Genomic DNA, 19,308 nt, shown 5'->3' with positions numbered 1-19,308 from the left:
TCAGCCATGAAAAGAAATGAAATTGAGTTATTTTAGTGAGGTGGATGGACCTAGAGTCTGTCATACAGAGTGAAGTAAGTCAGAAAGAGAAAAACAAATACCGTATGCTAACACATATATATGGAATCTAAAAGAAAAAAAAAGGTCATGAAGAACCTAGGGGCAGGACAGGAGTAGAGACGCAGGCCTACTAGAGAATGGACTTGAGGACGTGGGGAGGGGGAAGGGTAAGCTGGGACAAAGTGAGAGAGTGGCATGGACATATATACACTACCAAACGTAAAACAGACAGCTAGTGGGAAGCAGCCGCATAGCACAGGGAGATCAACTTGGTGCTCTGTCACCACCTAGAGGGTTGGGATAGAGAGGGTGGGAGGGAGGGAGATGCAAGAGGGAAGAGATATGGGGATATATGTATATGCATAGCTGATTCACTTTGTTATAAAGCAGAAACTAACACACCATTGTAAAGCAATTATGCTCTAATAAAGATGTTTAAAAAAAAGAAAGGTTCTAACGAACCTAGGGGCAGGACAGGAATAAGGACACAGATGTAGAGAATGGACTTGAGGACACAGGGAGGGGGAAGGGTAAGCTGCGACAAAGTGAGAGAGTGGCATGGACATATATACACTACCAAATGTAAAACAGATAGCTTGTGGGAAGCAGCCGCATAGCACAGGGAGATCAGCTTGGTGCTTTGTGTCCACCTAGAAGGGTGGATAGGGAGGGTGTGAGGGAGGGAGATGCAAGAGGGAAGAGATATGGGGATATATGTATATGTATAGCTGATTCACTTTTTATAAAGCAGAAACTAACACACCATTGTAAAGCAATTATACTCCAATAAAGATGTTAATCAATCAATCAATGAATTACTAAATATTGGGGGAAAAAAATTAAAAAATAAAAATGTTAAAATCGGGCTTCCCTGGTGGCGCAGTGGTTGAGAGTCTGCCTGCGGATGCAGGGGACGCGGGTTCGTGCCCCGGTCCGGGAAGATCCCACCTGCCGCGGAGCGGCTGGGCCCGGGAGCCATGGCCGCTGAGCCTGCGCGTCCGGAGCCTGTGCTCCGCAATGGGAAAGGCCACAGCAGTCAGAGGCCCGCCTACCGCAAAAAAAAAAAAAAAAAGTTAAAATCTACCATCAATACTATTAAAAGAGAAACGAGCAAAATGGGAACTATATAAATAGATATGGCAGAGTAAGTCAATGTCCTTAATATAGAAAATGTTCTTACAAATCAATAAAAGGATGAACATGCAGACTGGAAACAAATGATAAATGACATGAATAGGAAATTCACAAAGATACATATCAGTGGGCAGACAAGAGATTCAATCTCACTAGAAATCAAGTACATGCAAATTTACATATCTAGGTTTACTTTCCTAAGTAGTAGGGAGAATTTAAAATGATAATACAGAATCTTGCTAGAGTGAGAGTTAATGGGCAGTTTTGAACATTGCTTGTGGGACTGTTAATCTCTTTCTGGGGTTGAGCTGGCAGCCTCCTTCAAGAAGTTAGTAAGATCAGAGGCTGACAGAGAGCAGAACTATAACAAAATCAAATCAATAACCAAATCAAACCAAACCTACAGACCAGCATATATGTATGTATGTTTGTATCATATATATATATATATATATATATGAATAATATACTACTACCAAGAAGAACCTATTCCAGAAATTCAAGAATTAATACAATTAAGTTTCTCCTAAAGTCATTAATTTTATCCATAGGTCGAAGTTTATCCCCAAAGACGTCAAAATGTACTTGATAAAATTCAACATCAATTTACATAGAAAAAGCAATGTATTTGTAATCTAGGAAAGAAAGAAGTCTTTCTTAATGGGAGGGGAAAATCATGTATTATATCCATGATCATTTACTGTGTACCCACCGTGTGCCAGGGGATACAACGGGAGCCAGACAAAGTGCCTGCCCACATGGAGGTTACATTCAAGTGAGGGATACAGGTGGTAACCAAGGAAACAGTTGAGTGAAAACATCTTTTTTTTTAAAGTGAGTGATAGGTGCTATAAAGGAAATCAGGATGAAGGCTTAGAGAGATTAACAGTCAACTTCACACTCAGTGGTGAAGGAATCAGGACAGTCCCATAAAAGTCAGACCCAGGGAAAGGGGAGGGCACTGCTCAGACCACAATTCAACATTGCTCTCGAAGTGCAAGCGCTCAGAATTAAATAAACAAGCAGGCAACAGCAGCAACAAATAAAGCAGCGTGTGAGGGTGTAAAGAGAAGTGTGAAAGCTATAAAAATTAAAATAGTTCCAGAATCTAGAGACCGGATTTTGCCAACAGCAAACTATCACAATGGATGGGGAAGACTGCATCCCCCATTCCACTAGAAAACTGTGATGAACGGGGCTGAAAAGATAGGAGACTGCCGGATGGGAGACGGAATACTCCCACCCTGCAGGGAAGAAACAGCAATCCCAAGTTCCAAGAGCAGACGGAGAGACATTTTTAATTTGATTCTGTGCAAAACCATCTCCAAAATGTCACCAGGAAAGAATCTTCCTCACACTGACTAACCCTCACCATATTCTTAAGAGCCTCATATCAACGAATACTCCTTCCCCAGGAGAACGTCTCCGAAAAACATATTCTCTCCAGGCCACAGCTGGTCGCGTGTTGTGACAGTGATCAATGGCTCCATTATGTAGATTTATTTTTTCTTCCATTTCGTCCACCAGACAGTCCAGCTGCCTGTCTGGAACAGATACGCCATGGTGCTCCTGGGCACAGACCTGGCTGCCTCTCTGGGGGGAATTCACACGGAGCCCTAACCCTCACCCCAACCACAGAACCTCACTCTGTCACTAGCCCCTGTCAAGTCTCAGGACGTACAAGGGTTAGGAGCCCAGACTTTGGTGTTAGACAGATGCTGGCATTGCTTATGATACAAAATGGGAGTAGAAGCTTCAGAGCAGACTGGGGCAAAGAATTCCAGACAGAAGGAACAGTCCGAGGAAAGACCACGAGGCACAAAAGCCCAGGGAGTTTGAGGAATGCTGAGAAATTCTGTGCAGTGGAGGATATGGCAAGGGCAGTGAGACAGAGTGGTGAGTTGGGGTCAGACAGTGAAGGGCCTTAGAAGACAAGATTTTAGGACAAAATTTTAGGACAAAAGCAGTGGGAAACCAACTCAGGAATTAAACCAGACAGTGACGTTATCGTATTTTCCTTTTTAAAGAAAGAACACAACAGTGATTATTTGAATCCCTATAAAGAGAAGACACAGAGCAAGATAGGAAGCAAGGCTGTGAGCTGCTTGTCTCTGGGTTCGTTATGCAATTACCACCTTCCTTTGATACCATGGATGAATGCCATTCTTACCACTGGGTTTCCTTCTCAGCAAAGCCCTGAATTTCACTGTACACAAGGCCATGGAGAGGAAGCTTCCAAGGGCACTAACGGTAAACATCCCTCACCTGTGCTTAACAACCTTCACCGGAAACAGTGATGGGTGACAGCAGTTGGGTGCAGGGCGGACTTGCACACGGAGGAGGCGAAAGCCAAGGAGATCTATCTGTGAGCTCAGGGCTCAGGGTATGCACTAAGGCCAGAAATCGTCAGGCATGGAATCCAAGTCTAGCGTTCCCAGGGGGAAGAGATGCCCAAACCATGGTTCCCCAGGGCAGGTGCTGTTCTATTGTCCCCCATTATATGTCCCACTACACACCCATGCACACACGCACACACAGACACACACACACCACCCCCACCAGGTTATTTAAGATACCAACAAATATTCTTCCATAAATTAGTGTACCAAGGCCACAAATCCAGATTCAGTCTGGCCGGCTCCACATGTCTCCCTGCATATCCCTGCCTCTCACATCTTCATCTTGGCCCCCAGAGAAAGGAAGGTGCCATCCTAGCTTGCTGTTCACACTTACGCTTCTGAGTTCACACTCATGGCTCTGAACCACTTGCCCGACCCAAGAGGGAAGAGCACTGTCTGCTCTATTTCCTATGGGGTTGTAAGGATTCAATGTCATCACGGGTTTGTGGGCATTTTCAGTGCTTTGCAAGCTCTAACACGCCACCAAACCAACCTCTGCTTCAGCAGGCCTGGGGTGGGGCCTGAGATTCTGCATTTCCAACACATTCCCAGGTGCTCCATAGACCATCCCTGGCACAGAGAGGTTCGAAATACCAACAGGCCCTCAGCTGCAAGTTCCTGGTATCACTGTGAAAGGACACTGGACCTGAAATAAATGACCCAGCCCCACAATCCTGCACCTGACTGCTCCTTGTCAGTCTTGTGACTACACATGAAACATTTCCTACCTCTGTCCCCCAATTCCCCGTCTGTATATAATGCCTGTAGAAGGCGTGGAGAAGGTCTAGGATCAGGGTAATAAATACTGGGGGTTTTGGAGGCAAGGGAGGAAGAAGTGGAGGAGGAGAAAAAGCAGAAGTGGCAGCAGTAATGCTATTATTTTCAGTAATAGTAATACAGGCAGGACCAGCAGTGTTAGTATTACAAATCCTGTATCAGCATCTGTAGAGAAGCAGAAGTTAAAATAGTATTGTCGTAAGTAACAGTACTGAAGTAGTACTAGGGGCCCTAACAGCAGTAGGATAGTGTCGGCAGCAGGGGTGAGGGCAGAATAGAAGGAGTGGCAGGTACGGTATATCTCACAGCTTAAGAGTCCGGAGTCTGGAGCCAAACCACCTGGATTTAAATAGCAAGTCTTCTACTGACTAGCTGTGTCACCTTAGGAAAGTTGCTTAATGTTTCTGTGCCTCAGTCTCTTTGTTTGTATACTGGTACCTATCTTGTAGGGTGGTTGTGAAGATTAAATGAGTAATATATACAATAGAGAGGTCAGGGTGTAGGGAAAGGGACCAAGCTCTGAGAGACAGGATATGAATTATTCTATATCCAAAGAGGGCTGCTGAAATAGACTTCCCTTCACCGGATCTGCAGTGCCCTGCTGCACCATGACAGTAGGAATTAGATCTACAGGAATCCCTTATTTTCTGCCTTAGCAGCCTGCCCTATGTGGTCTCAGGGCCGGGGGACCTCAGCAGGGCATCTGGGAAGCTGTAGGCTCAGCCAGGGTCCAGTGCCTTTTGCCTTGGCTGAGCAGAAGAGAAATTAAGAAAAGTCATTATACACCTGAGGGAAAAGCTTTGAAGTATTAGCCAAGGTCCCTTTGCTCTTCCGGGCCCCTTTCTCTGTTCCCCCATTCAAACAAGACAGTCAACTCTGTATTTGTTGATTGCCTCAAAGGAATGGTGTGGCAGGTAGGAAACATCTTATTTTATATAATTGTTGAGATTTTCCCTCTTTGGGAAGTTGGAGGAAAGCATAGGCCCCTGACCCTTACTTCTCCAAATGTTCTACTCATGGCAGGGGAATCTGGGCTATACAAAGAAGGAAATACTCCTATTCAGATTTTCCTGCCATGAGCTGAGAATAGGAGAAATAAAGTGGAGGACTTTTTTAGTAGAATCAACAATTGATGAAATAAAGTGTGTATTGCAAAGCTTCAGGTACCTGGGCAGCAGAGCACTGGGAAAGAATGTAAGGTCTGTGAGGGGAGGGACCGTGGCTGTCTTGTTCTGGCGCCTAGAACAGTGGAAGGCATAGAGTAGGCATGAGATTAAGTAGCTACTGAATATATTAGGGGTCTTGGATTCTGTTCTCAAACCTGACGCCAATTTACTGTATGACTCCGAACAGATCACTCTCCTTTTCTTGGCTTCCATTCCTTTATCTGGCATTGAAGATGCTTTCAAGCCCTGGTACTTCCTCTCCCGATGCCCTATTTTACTTTTTCTTTGCAACCTGATATTCTCTTGATCATTACTGGTCACCGACTTCCTGTCTCCCCGCTAGGCTGATGCCCCATGCGATGACATAACTTGCCATCTTGCTCAACCCTGTCCTCTCAACACTTAGCACTAAGCCTGTCGTACGTCTTCACTTAGCGAGTATCTGCTGAATGAAGGAAGGAATGGTGGGTTCTATTTTCTTAAGATCACAGGAGGCATCACAGCATAGTGATTAAGTAATAGGCTCTAGGTTCAGACTGTCTATGTTTGAACCTCAATCCCACCACTTACTGGCTCCGGGACCTTCTGCAAATTGATTAACTCCTTGAGACTTAGTTTTGTCACCTGCACAATGGGGATACTAATGATATTCACCTCACAGGGCTGTGAAAAGATTACATAACTCATGCAAAACTCTTAGAATAGTCCTGATGTATAATAAGCACTCAGTACCTACCAGCCATTATAACAGGACTGTCACTGCGTAATAATTAACTAGGTAATTTAGAGGAAGAAGAAATTCCTTGTGAATTCCAGACATGAGTTGACAGATGTGATATTAAGTCAACTTGTCCCAGCAAGTGTCCACGATGACCACTCCACACTTTGTGCTTCTGCTGTACCATCCACAATTCCACTTTTCCACTTGGAGTCCTCTATTTCATTTTTAACCCTCAAAGCCTTTGCCTCTGCCTTTAGACTCTAATCTCTTTAGTGTGTCAGACCTCCATAGTCTCATGCCCACCATTCTTTCCCTCACTCTTCTCGTCCTAGTAAAGTGCCTCTGGGCTTTGGCATATGGTGGCCCCTCCATCTCTAATGGACTTTCCACTTTTCTCCAACTGACCAATTCCTGGTCATTGTTCAAGACCCACGTCAGGCCCCTGTATTGCAGGAAGACTTCTCTGAACCCCTAGGCTGGTGAAACACGCATCACCAAGCTCTATTCATTTCCCTGCAGCAATATAAAAATCCCAACTATTTCATCCAGACAGAAAACGAAAGCAAAGGAAAACTATATTCAGTTCAAATGACTCTGACACCCCAATCACACCATCTTGTGGGGAGACCTAGTACTACCGGACCCAAATTTGGGAGACCACAGCCATGCTTCCCAGATCTTCTCACTCTGTCGCTCCCGGAGCCGCCTGAGCCCACATGGGGCACCCGGAGCTCACACTCCCTCACGCCCCCTCTTCATGTACCTAAAGAGGAGTTAATATGCCAGGTACCTCCTTTCTCGGCCTTGGCCCCGGCTGGGTGATCGGGAAAATGAAACAGACTGGCCAAGGCTTGACAGCTCTAAATTGTAATTTCAAGGTAATTTGAACTCCCTTCCTCTTGGGGATGGGTGGGAAAGCTAAAGTCTCCTCAGATCAGTCTATGGAACTCAGCAAAGAATTAAGGTCCCCTCTGCCTTGCTCTAAGCCTGTGTGAGGCCAGCAGGATAATCAATTTCACAATTCTGTAGAGCTGATTGGAACATGATTACGAAGCCAGCCAGCTCATTCTGTCTGGGCTTTAAAAGGCCTGTTGCAGAGGGACATAAAGTGTATGATGTCTGGCTATCCCTGTACACTCACCAAAGCCAAGGACTCTCTTCCTTCCTAAGGTTTGATCCCTTGCTCCCCTGCGTTCCACTGTCAATCCTGCCCAAGGGTGAGTATGTGCGGTCAGCAGTCCTCTAAGAACTTAAGTCCAACTTCAGTAGAGAGGTTTGGGGCCAAAGTGCTAACTGCAGGCTGATTAAGGAGAAGCTTCGACTTCAGGGTTGCCGTCTGCTGGGTTCCTGCCTCAGTTTCCCCAGCCCACTCTCCAGCTCCCTGAGGGGTCCGGATCCCTGCTCTAAATCACTCTGCCACCTCCTCCAGATGACAGAACCCCATCCTCTGAAATGACTGACTCCCTGGCACTGTGAGGCAAAATGGTACGGAGCAGCAGGTTATGACGACGCCAACACCCATGATGCTGCCTTGGAACCTGGGCATTCCCTCCTCGGGCGGCTGGCTTTCCTTAGCCCCAGGCCCGCCTGGGCTGGATGGTCTCAGATGGTTCCCGTTCTCCTAAGCCCCTGCATCGAGGGTCTGTAAAGCTGAGGACAGGTACCTGGAGAACAGGATCCGAGCATGGGTTTCCCTCCTGGACACTGGACCCCAGTAAGAAAGAGGAAGGTGGTTACGCAACAAGTTGCAGCAAAGCCCCATGAGAAGGTCAGCAAAGCAGGGAGAGAGTGAACCTACTTGGTCCTCGGGCTGCTGGCACAGCCTCTCACACCACTTGCCATGCCCTGTCTTGAATGTGTTTGTTTTTTAGTTCTCCTACTGGACTCTGAGCTCTTCTATTTCTCACTCATTTTGATATCACAGGTTATTCCATGAGTTGGCTCACAGGAGAAGCCTTTGGATTCACTGTAGGATAATACTTCCCGGATGCCTTTGAAGTTGGGCATGGCCAAACAGACTCTGCGCAATGAGCAGAAGTCACCTGTTATATCCAGGTAGAGGCTTTAAGAGCCAGAGCCCACTTTCTCTCTTCCCTCTGGCATGAGGACTGCTGCTCCGTCATTCTGGGTCCCTGAGTAACGCTGCTCCCCTGCTGACCCATAATGGACCACGCCACGCAGGTGAGAGTCGAAATGCTGATGTCCTGTCATACGGTGCGGTTGAAAGACATCTGATGTTTACATGTTTGAGTGTGGGGTCTGCTTGTTATTGTAGGGCAACCCAGCCTAACCTGACGGATAGAGTGCTTGATAAATAGCTCAGTGAGAGCAAAAGGAAGGGAGGAAGCGGTGGAAGAGAAGGAGGGAGGGAAAGAGGAAGGAAGGAAGGGCCAAAGGGGGAGGGAGGGGGAAGGAAGTCAACGGCTATACCTTAGTCTTCAACTCTCTTTGGGCCTCAGTTTCCAACTGAGAAATCTGGAAACTAGAGTTAAATCATGACTGTGCTGCCTTCCATCTGCAGAACTCTGAGAACCTGCCAGAGTCAGACACAAAATCCATGCACACTTCTATTTTCCCCAATCTCATGTGTAGCATAGCAATATTTATAGAGAAAGGCGGCAGAGAAATGAGGCCGGAAACAAAGCAATTGTAACTTTTTTGGTGATACATCGAAGCCATAAAGATTTCATTAGATTCCCTAATAGATGGCTAATGAGAAATAAGACCCTTTCTTATTTTACCCGCTTTCTGAACATTAGAATCAACTCAGCTTTTCCAAGCTTTGCACCCTATTTACATTAATTAGAAAGTTCCATATTAAAGGAAAGCTTTTAATGGGCTGTTATTGCAGACGATTTTTACTGGCGAGCTGCACTGTTCTGTTTAATAGCACGTAAAATGGCCCCTTATATAGGAGATTATGATAAAATTGAAGTCTTGATGGACTCTGGGCCTGAGTTGGCCTTTGCCGGGGGGCTGGGGTTCAGGGATATTTTCTGACTAGGAGAAATGGCTTTTCTGTCTCCCTGGACTGGAGCGTGTTCTAAAGCATCCAAACGTTTCTGATACCAGAGGTCCACAGTGCCTCCTGCATGGGTACACCATTGGCAGGCTACTTCCGGTTCCTTGGACAACACTTGGTAATAGCTCTGATGGTCCTTGTGGACAAGATGGAGCAATCTTGGAACTGGGATATAAGAAGTGGATTTCAGAAGGATGGACTGCCTGGGCCAGGTGGAGAGTGTCATGGGGGGAGGGGTGCCAGGTCTGTCCGGAAAAGAAGGGAGGCAGGATTTAAATCAAATATGTCTAGGAGCAAAGGTGAGAGGAAAAATGCTTGGACACATGGATGCTTCTAGAGCTTAGGAAAAGGTTGTATACGGGGGATAAGGCAGAACAAACGGTGCCACACATGGTGGCAATCGAGTATACAGAAAAACAGCAGGGTGGGGTGAAGGGATAACTGGGGCACCACGGTGGGTATCAGAGGAGCCAGAAGGTGTGGGCATGGCACCCAGATGAAATCCAGTAGGACAGTAACTGCTATTCCAGTTGTCTTGTCCCCATTCCCGCCATGTGGAAATGGTCTCACCCGCAGGTGTTCTTGAAGTTTTTTCTTGACCCAGGCTTCCAGCCGTGTACTGGCTCATGGGATCCCCACCTACCCCTTCAGTATGACAATAAAGTGACTCAGGAGGCGCTGTGGTGCGCTGTTTAGGAGTCTGAGCACTGGAGTTGCGTCTAGGTCCAAATCCCAACTCTGCTGGGTAAGAGCTCTGTGTACTGGGGGCCGAGTGAGTTAAGCTCCCCGAACTTCAGTTTCCTTGACTGAGAAATGTATCTGCTTGTAGGGTAGTTGGAAGGACTAGCTAGGCAAGATCATGCATGTGAAGAGTGAAATGCAATTCCCAGGGTCTAAAAGGCATGCAATACATGTGAGTGATACGTATAATTAAAGTTGAGTGGTTTAAAATACTAGCAATTTGGATGGCGCACAGGACATCTGAAACAAGCCATTCTGAAAACCAGAGGAGCACCAGCGGAGAAATGGAACGTGGGGCCTCCGGTCTGAGTGACGCTTGAATGACGCATGCAGCAGTGGTTTCTGAAGGTGCGCCTTCTGGCTTCCTTGGTGCCTTGTCTAGGTGCTCAATTAATTAGTGTCTCAAGTGACTGTAAGCACCGTGAGCTCCTGCAGTTCCATTTTGGCCAGATGGGTAGAAGGATGCTCCTAAACTATTAGACAAAAACCAACCCTTCTGTTTGGTTTTTGGCTGGTGACCTTGAAGCAACGACTCACTAGAGAGCTGGTGTATCTGAGAGGACAAGAGTATAGTTAAACAGTTGAGCTCAGGGACTAAAGAGAGGCTAACCCATCTTACACCTTTGGTCCTGCAGTGTTTGGTATGCGGTAAGAACTCAATAATGTTAGCTACTATTACAACTATTATAAGGACTTCCCTGGTGGTCCAGTGGGTAAGACTCCATGCTCCCAATGCAGGGGGCCTGGGCTCGATCCCTGGTCAGGGAACTAGACCCCACATGCCACAACTAAGAGTTCGCATGTCACAACTAAGAAGTCCACATGCCGTAACTAAAAGATCCCGCGTACTGCAAAAAAGATCCCGCGTGCTGCAACCAAGACCCGGAGCAGCCAAAATACATCCATACAAGTAAATAAATAAATAAATATTTAAAAATATAAGAATAAATGCAAGCATATTCTATTTTATCCTTTTCTTGCCACAATATCGTATTTAGGACAAAGGCTCTCCATGCTGTCAGAATCCATCAAGCATCCTGAGCGTAGTTCTAGACATGGTGACCACAACAGATCCCGATCAGGGGGATAAGGTGAGGACCGTGGACATCATATCACACCAGGAATAATGAGAAGAATTCTTTAAGAAGAAGAAATTTTGTTGCTGTTTGACGTTGGCTGCATTCTAATAATCAAATGGCAGCCACGTTAAGGGATTATATGTATTCTTTCTAAGTAGGATCAATGGGATGGAGGCAGGTAGAGAGGTACATATGACAATATAGATGGAAGTCTTATCAATCTGGGTTTGACATGGGACACAGGATCAAAATCAGGTTGCTGCCTTGAAATGTTGTGAGTTCCCATCACGATGGGGATTACAGCTAAATGTGGATTCATTCATCACGGGCTTATGGAACATGAACCAGTACATGGTCAGTGATAATAGCTGGGAACACAAAGATTAATAAGATATGGCTCTTGCTTTCTAGTAATTCATGCTGCTGTGGAGAAGACAGATGCATAAACAAATACTTAAATCAATGAGGTGTGACACATGTCAGAGTAGAAACGTACACGAGGTTGTGTCAAACCAAAGAGGTGCTGGAGGGGAGACCGGTGGGAGGTCAGAAGATGCTATGGCAGGTAGCTAGTCCTTGAGGATGGATCAGTAAAACTCTAATGTGTGCATAAGGGTGGGAGAGGGATGAATCTCTATCCAAGGAAACAACTTCTAAAATGGCATGAGGTATGAAACAGCACATAGGACTCTTGTCAGAAGATTGGCATTGCTAGACAACAGGATGAAAGGCAGGGCCGAAGAGAGATGACTGGAGAGGTGAGCCAGAAACCCAGTCTGAAGCCTGAACTAATCCCACTTTGGAGGCTGTGGGACCAATAAAAAGTAGCAATCAAGGGATGACATGATTAGACTTTACCTGTGGCTATAGTCGTCTAATAAGAAAATCACTGCAAGAGTCCAAACAAATTATGGTGGCCTAACTAAAACATGGAGATAAAATTGGGGGAATAGGATGATTTTATGGATGTGGAAGGTAAGGGAAGAGGTGTGGAAAGCCTAGCTCCCAGATTTCCAGAGGACCATCTCTTGGGGATGCTTGAGAGGATAACCTAAAAGGGCAAGAGGGGCATTTCATGTATTGAACATCTGTTGTATGCCAGACATTGCTTTACTTTTCCATATCTTCATGACAAACCTGCGAGGTAAGAAATTATTATCTTCATTACACATGAAGAAACTGAAGCTATTTTATGTGTTCAAGATCATAAAGCTGAGGCCAAATTTGACCCAGAAGTGCCTGCGTTCCAAAAACCATGCTTTTCTCATAAGATCCTCTAAGTTCCTTTTTCACTCAAGATTTCAGGATTCTAAACACGCTAATTCTTGTCTGTTCAGGATTGAAATAAGCCAAGTCTTGGTGAAAAGAATCTGACTTTATACCCGGCCTGGTTTTATACTCCTTCCACATGAAACATATTCATATACAGTATAAGCAGTACCTATAAATAGCTTTCCAATAAAAGTGAGGCCATGTATTTCTGAGTGATAATACCCTGCTTTGGGCAGTGATATAAACCAGCAGGCTGAAGGCCAAACAACTTTAGCTAGCCCAGAGATTCAATAAGTTAAAATACGTTTTGGAAAACAGCTTCAGGCCAGACCCGTTTTTTCCTTGGCAATTATATGGGGACACCTTATTCAGCACAAGCAAGCTGGCTACAGAGTGTGAATTTCTGTTTAAAGGGCACCAACCTGTCATACAGGAAAGAGTCCGATCTGAATTTAAAATTGAGAATTAGAATTAGGAAACCAGGGTGTTTTGTTTTATTTCCTGTCAATAAAAATTTCACTAACATCCTCATTCTTTCCCCTGAAATGCCCCTCCCCCTAATACTTTTCATTTGGAAACTTCCTATAAATCAGTGGTTCTTAACTGGAGGAGATTTTTGTCCTCAGGGAACCTTTGGAAATATCTGGAGCCATTACTGGTCATCACAACTAGGGGAGCGGCGGAGGACATGTAATAGATGAAGGTTAGGGATGCTGCTAACATCCTACAATGCACAGGACAGCCCCCAAAGCAAAGAATTATCCAGTCCAAAACATCAATTGTTCTGAGGTCAAGAAACCCTGCTGTAGGCCCTTCCCTGATTTTCAAACTAAATCAGATTCCCATAATTTATATGTTTCCATAGCAACTTATACCCTTGTTTCATAGCACTCATCCCAGTTTGCAGTGATCTATGCATTTGTGTGATTATTCATTTAATAGCTTTCTCCCCTGCTTGACTGACAGCTCTAAGGGGGCTGGGAGAGCATTTGTTTACCTAGTTTTTGTATCCAGGCAGCTAGTACAGTGGCACATACAGTGGTCCATAGTTGGGGAACAATAAACACTTGATGAATGAACTGCATAATGAAAGATGTAATGCAATTAATTGGTGGCTTGTGCCTCTGAAATTATCCACCTCTCCACCACTTCAGTTGGAAAAATTAATGGAAAATATAAGTTAATACATTAGTTAATTAAAAAATATAAACCAGGAATCATTTTTCACCCTGGTGTGGCAAATACATACAGTACTAAAATGAACCAAAGTAAACGTCCTGAGATAGTCAGCTTCCAAGTTGGTCCCCAGTGGTCTTTATCTCTCGGTAATCACACTCATGTGTAATCCCCTCCCACCTCCAAGGCTACGTCATAAAACAGACTGTGATTTCTCCCTTTCCTGCGTCACTCGCTCTGATGGAATCTACCTGCCATGCTGTGAGAAGAGGTCCATGTGACGATCTTAACTGAGGTCTCCTGCTTACAGCCATGTAGGACACCATCTTGAAAACACATCCTCCAAGACCCAGTCAAGCCTTCAGATGATACAGCGCCCCCCGACATCTGGACTGCAACCTTATGACCCCTGAGTCAGAACCACTCAGCTCTCACATTTCTGACCTTCATAAACTGTGTCAGATAATAGATGTTTGTTGTTTTACATGGGGAAAAAAAATTAACCAAAGGGACTAGCTCAAGTACTGACCAGGAGGTTGCCATGTAGGGGTAAGAAACTGAGTTGTAGAGTCATGCCTGAGTTTGAAAATGTTTTTTATTTAAAATTACTCCTGCATTGTAACTGACCCTGAGCAAACTACTTAGCTTTTCCCATTACTGTTAAGGTACCCACTTTTAAGGGTCACAATTATAAATAAATGGAATAATACGTAGTAGGCTGTCTTATCATAAATTAAGAGGTATTTGGGTTTGGGGCAAGGAAAAGAGAAGGGGGTTACTACGAAATCTTTAAAAGAAGAATTGAAAGCAATTGCCCTTTTGAGTGTGAGTTCAGAGTTCCCTCAATCAGAGAGGAATGAAAAGTTTCTATTTAATACCCCTTAACTGTACTTCACAGAGAGGGAAGAGGATACATTCATGCTGCAGCCAGAAGTGGAAACGGGTGCGGCTTGACCTTGAACACAAGTGCAGAAGGCTGGAGCAGGACTACCTGAGCTGCAAAGATACACATGTGATCCCCTAATGCTAGAATGAAGATATTCTGAGCACCAAGCTCAGCAGACTCAGGAGTATCTCAGCCCTGATCAGCGTCCTGGTTGCCAAACTTGGTGAGCTGGGAGGACATTGCCAGCAAAGGTTGCAGGGCACGTAGGACCCGGGCAACCCAGATCTCAGAGGCAACCCAGAGGGACCAAAGACCAGAGCCTTTCTTGGACCTTGCTGTAGTAAATGGGTCACCCTGAGGTTCTTTTAAGATCCTAAAGGATGAGAGGAGGGAAATGCAACAAAAATGGACTTGGATGAGCTGCCAGCCACACTGGTGGAAGTTGAGATGTTTCGTTTGATTTCAGTAAACTACAATAAACCTGGTATGTCTTGCCCTTGGGTATCACTGAACAAGTCATACATGTTGAAAACCAATTGAAATGCCCTGTCGCACAACAAAATGTCATTGGATTTCTTTTAGATGCTGAGCATAAGCACGTTAATTATTGATGATACAGTCTAGGCTCTCCTCAACAGAAAAGCTTCTAGTTGTCTGATGTCCTACGTGTGTCAACAAAAGATTGCCCAGGGCTCCACTGGGCTGTGCTCTTCCTGTCCTGATGGGAGATGGCCAGAGTGGGGCATCCTGCCCTTGCCACCACACTATGTCCTGCTCCTTCCACCTGCCCATCCCCTCTCTTGCTTCCCAGTGGCTCTATCCCGCTCTTACATCTGATGCCACCTCTCCACCCTCATGGCTCATTTGTTCCCAACAGGCTCTACATTTTCCCTCTTATCTTGCTTCCATTCCAGCTAATTCCAACCAAAGCTATCTTACTGATACTCATTCAGTTCTAACACAGACAAACGTTTCTTCCCCTACGTCTTCTGAGGCCTTGTGTGAAATGTCTTGGTTCCCTCCCTCTGTTCTAGCTGTGAGTCAGCTAAGGACCTGAAAGGTAAGAGGGCTGTCAGCATATTTCAAGAAAAGGGGAAGAAAGTAAAATAATATGTTTTTGATAAGTAAATAGAGGTTGGCATTTTTTTCTAGTGGATGATGTTTACTAATCTTTCTTCGGATGCTTTTTCAAAAAAAAATTCCACTTGATTAAGAATAATCTTAGCTCACATATTTACCTTTAAAAAATTAACTGCCACTTTGTGGTGACCTACAGTCACTTGGCTTAGAAAGAAGAGAGGTGCTACAGAGTCAGACCGAAGTAGGTTTGGGTTCTAGAAAAACTGCAACAGAATCACAGCTGCTTAGTTCTCTTCATAACCTCAGAGATTCTGGGCTTCACAACAGAATGACAGCAAAAAGCCTGCATGGGCCTCGGAAACTTGGAGAGGGTACCATCCACATGTAAGGAACTCTGATGAACTTTCATGAGGTGGGATGCAGAGGCACCTGGCTCGAAAGGAACATGGATGGCAAATTCAGGAGAGTCAGCTCTGCTGTCACACTTGTTTTGAAAATGTAAACTTCCGTGTTAGGGAAAATTTTGAATATAACACAAGTGTTTGATTATGTGTCGTTATGCGTAAGAGAAACACTAGGTGATGCAGAAAACTGTACCCGACGAACCGAGTCATGTAGGAATACACAAAACGCACACACGCATGCCTCAGACATCTGCCTGCGTCCTTCGTTCGTGGAGGGTTATCAGCCACATCCGCTGTTCCAACTTCCCCTCTGATTTCAGATGACCTTCCTTCCACCACCTCGCAATAACTCACAAGCTTCATATTTCTCAAGGTAAAGTATCACGTGTGGTAGTAGTTGTGTATTTCATAACCATTTAACACGTGCAAAACTATGCTATTTTTTTACTAGGTTCCTACGTTTTTTTGTGGGGTTTTTATTGTTATGGTAAAGCTTTTGACTGTTATGTCCCTAACCCCAACTTTCCATTAATGCTTGTGTTTTTTATTTTGCAATTTTGCGCAGCACAGTGATGTTTAGGGATACGTAAGTCACATTACATCAGAACTGACTACATTCCCAAGTGCCAGGTAAGTAAGGGTGGGAAGATATCAACAGAATCCCACTGGAAGAGTCAGGGAAGACTACAGCTGTGACTACAACCTGCAGGGTGCCCAGTACGGTAGGACTTCTCCCAAATGATAAGCAGGAGGGTAAAAATGCACCAAGGCTGTGACGATGTTACAAGTCAGTTAAAAAAATTAAACTACTCAAAGTTGGAATGAGGAGAAAAAAACGAGTACAAGACTGATAGGAAATCTGATAATATACCTTTAAAAACCATAAAGATACATATCTTCTAAGCACAAGACACATTTATGTAATGTTCATCTTCCTCTCTGCCCTCTCTTCTTCCATTCTGGCAAAGACTGATCGGGCTGGGTATCTGAACTTTTCTATAAGGCCGTGAACTCAGTAAAGGGGGCGCTAGACCCATTTCAGGGATAAACACTGAATAATCTGTTAACTTTAAAAACTCTATTTCCTTCACTAGTAATTGGTTTATATATGGGCATGTAACCAAGCTCTGGACAATGAGATGAGAGGAGAGGTTTACTTCGAGCCTCTGGGAACATTTGCTCACTTATAAAAAGAACATTTGCTCACAGATATTGTCATGTCCACATGTGATGTGTGAGATCATGACAGCTATTTTCTGACTATGAGGACAGTCTGCCTGAAGGACAGAGCTGGCACACTGGAGTTGACAGAGCAGAAAACTCTGGGTCCGTGGTGATGTCTTTAAAATGATGAATAAAGCGATTCCAAAGCTTAGGATATCACAGGATCCCTTGTTATATGATGTAACACATCTCCTTATTGTTTAAGCCATTTTGAGTTGGCTTTTCTGTTACAGCGGAAAGTATCCTGATTATTATCCTGTTTGTTTAGCAACACTATTTTCAAAAGAAAGAATTGAAAATACAAGCAAAGGTTGATATAAAAGGGAATTCATTGAACCATTCTTTGTGATAACGAGCGACTAGGAATACTAAATGTCCAAGATGAGGAGATCAGCTAAATTTAGGTTGAGTTCATTTTATGGAATCCTCTGAAACCATTAGATTTATGATGATATAGATAGTTGGTAATGTTCAAAATGTTCTTGTCCCTTCTTCCTTCATTATACTCATTTGTCAAAACATTAACTAACATTAACATTAATTAATCCAAATTCCCACCTACTCTGAGTCAGCTGAACGAAAGTGAGAAAAACACTGAACTATGCTAACTGCTGTCATTATAACCCCTGTCCTCTAACTTCAAGGGATCTCTCAGTATTTCTTGGAGATCCTTTGATATCTCCTATCCCAGTCACTTTCTTGGATTCTCAAACCATTCTCTGCTTTATAGAATCTCATCAAACTTCCAACACCTCCGCTCTCTCCTCTCTCTTAGCTAATAACCGTGCTTCCTATTTCACTGAGAAAATGGAAGTTCCACAGCTCTAACCATGGCGTATGTCAGCTTAACTGCCCACACTCTGGCTCCCCTCCTATTTGGAAGGACAGTCTGTGCCATGTCTAAGGCCAGCTCCACACGTGCATGAGCACCCTCTTGCCAAAAGATATTTCAACAGCCAAGTTCACCTCTACAGGATTAATGTTTCCCTTTCCATTGGATCATTTTCATCAGCTCTAATATTTTTCCTGTTATTAAAAATACACAGAACTCTCTCCTTTCGACCAGAGATCACCTCCAGCTATCCTCTCATGTCTCTGTTCCCCTCTTCACTCATTTTACTCTATTCCTCTCCTCCTGTTCTGCCAAGGACCCTTTGCAATCAGGTTTCACTACTCTCCATTCTATCGAAACTGTTCATGTTAAGTCACCAGTGACCCCCACATGGCTGAATCCAATGGCCAATTCTCAGTCCTTAACTTATATGAACTACAAACAGCTTTTCACCCAGTTCATCCCTCTCTCCTTGAATAACTTTTTTCACTTGACCTCCTGGACCCTGGGCTCTGTTGAACCTCTCACCTCACTGGCTGATCCTTCTCAGTCTCATTTAATTATTCTGCCTCAAATTCTCCAACTCCAAAATCCAACTGTCCTGAAGCTCAATCCCAAGATCCCTCTACTTAATCGATACTGTGATCTACTCCCGTTTCACAGCTGTAAATTACATCTATAGGCTGACTCCCCAATTAACATTTCCTCTCTGAATTTCTTCCCTGAACTTCAGATGTCAACTGCCTACTTGACGTCTCACCCCAAATATCTAACATTAATTTGAAACTTAACATACCCTAAAATCTAAACCTAATCTCTTCCCCGAAACATGTTCCTTCTATTTTCTTTCCCATCTCAGTTAATGGCAACTTCATCCTCCTGTTTACCCAGTCCAAAACACTTGGAGTCATCTTTGATTCCTTTCTTGTTTTCCCCTTACATCCTAAATCTAGCTTGTTTCCAAATTCTACTGGCTTTACCTTCAAAATAGATCTGGAATTCCACCACTTCTCATCATTCTGTCCTACCTTCATGTAAGACACCACCTTTCACTTGTATTATTGCAACTGCCTCCTAACCAGTATTCCTACTTCTACTCTTATTCTCCTTCACCCTATTCTCAGCAAAGCACGCAAAGTGGTCCTTTCAAAAAAAGTCAAATCTTTTCTTCCGCTCTTTACCTCACTCACTTATTCCAACCACGCAGGTCTTGTAATTCCTAGAATGCACCAGCCATGCTCCCTCATAAGACCCTTTGCACTTGCTGTTACCTCTGCCTGGAACAGTCTATCCTCCAGATAGACATTTGCCTTCCATCACATCTCTGCTCAGATG

At 44.4% G+C, this 19,308-nt stretch overlaps 1 protein-coding gene across 2 annotated transcripts in view; it reads right to left on the bottom strand.

The window, feature by feature from the left end:
• PTPRT (protein tyrosine phosphatase receptor type T) overlaps nucleotides 1–19,308 on the bottom strand; it is a 1,065,023-nt gene that overhangs the window by 293,248 nt on the left and 752,467 nt on the right. The gene's annotated exons all lie outside the window — the stretch shown is intronic.

Source organism: Monodon monoceros, unplaced genomic scaffold (assembly GCF_005190385.1).
Source record: "Monodon monoceros isolate NGI ecotype Baffin Bay Population unplaced genomic scaffold, NGI_Narwhal_1 Super_Scaffold_13, whole genome shotgun sequence".
Lineage (NCBI taxonomy): Eukaryota > Metazoa > Chordata > Mammalia > Artiodactyla > Monodontidae > Monodon > Monodon monoceros.
This window is presented reverse-complemented; position numbering and strand designations above follow the sequence as displayed.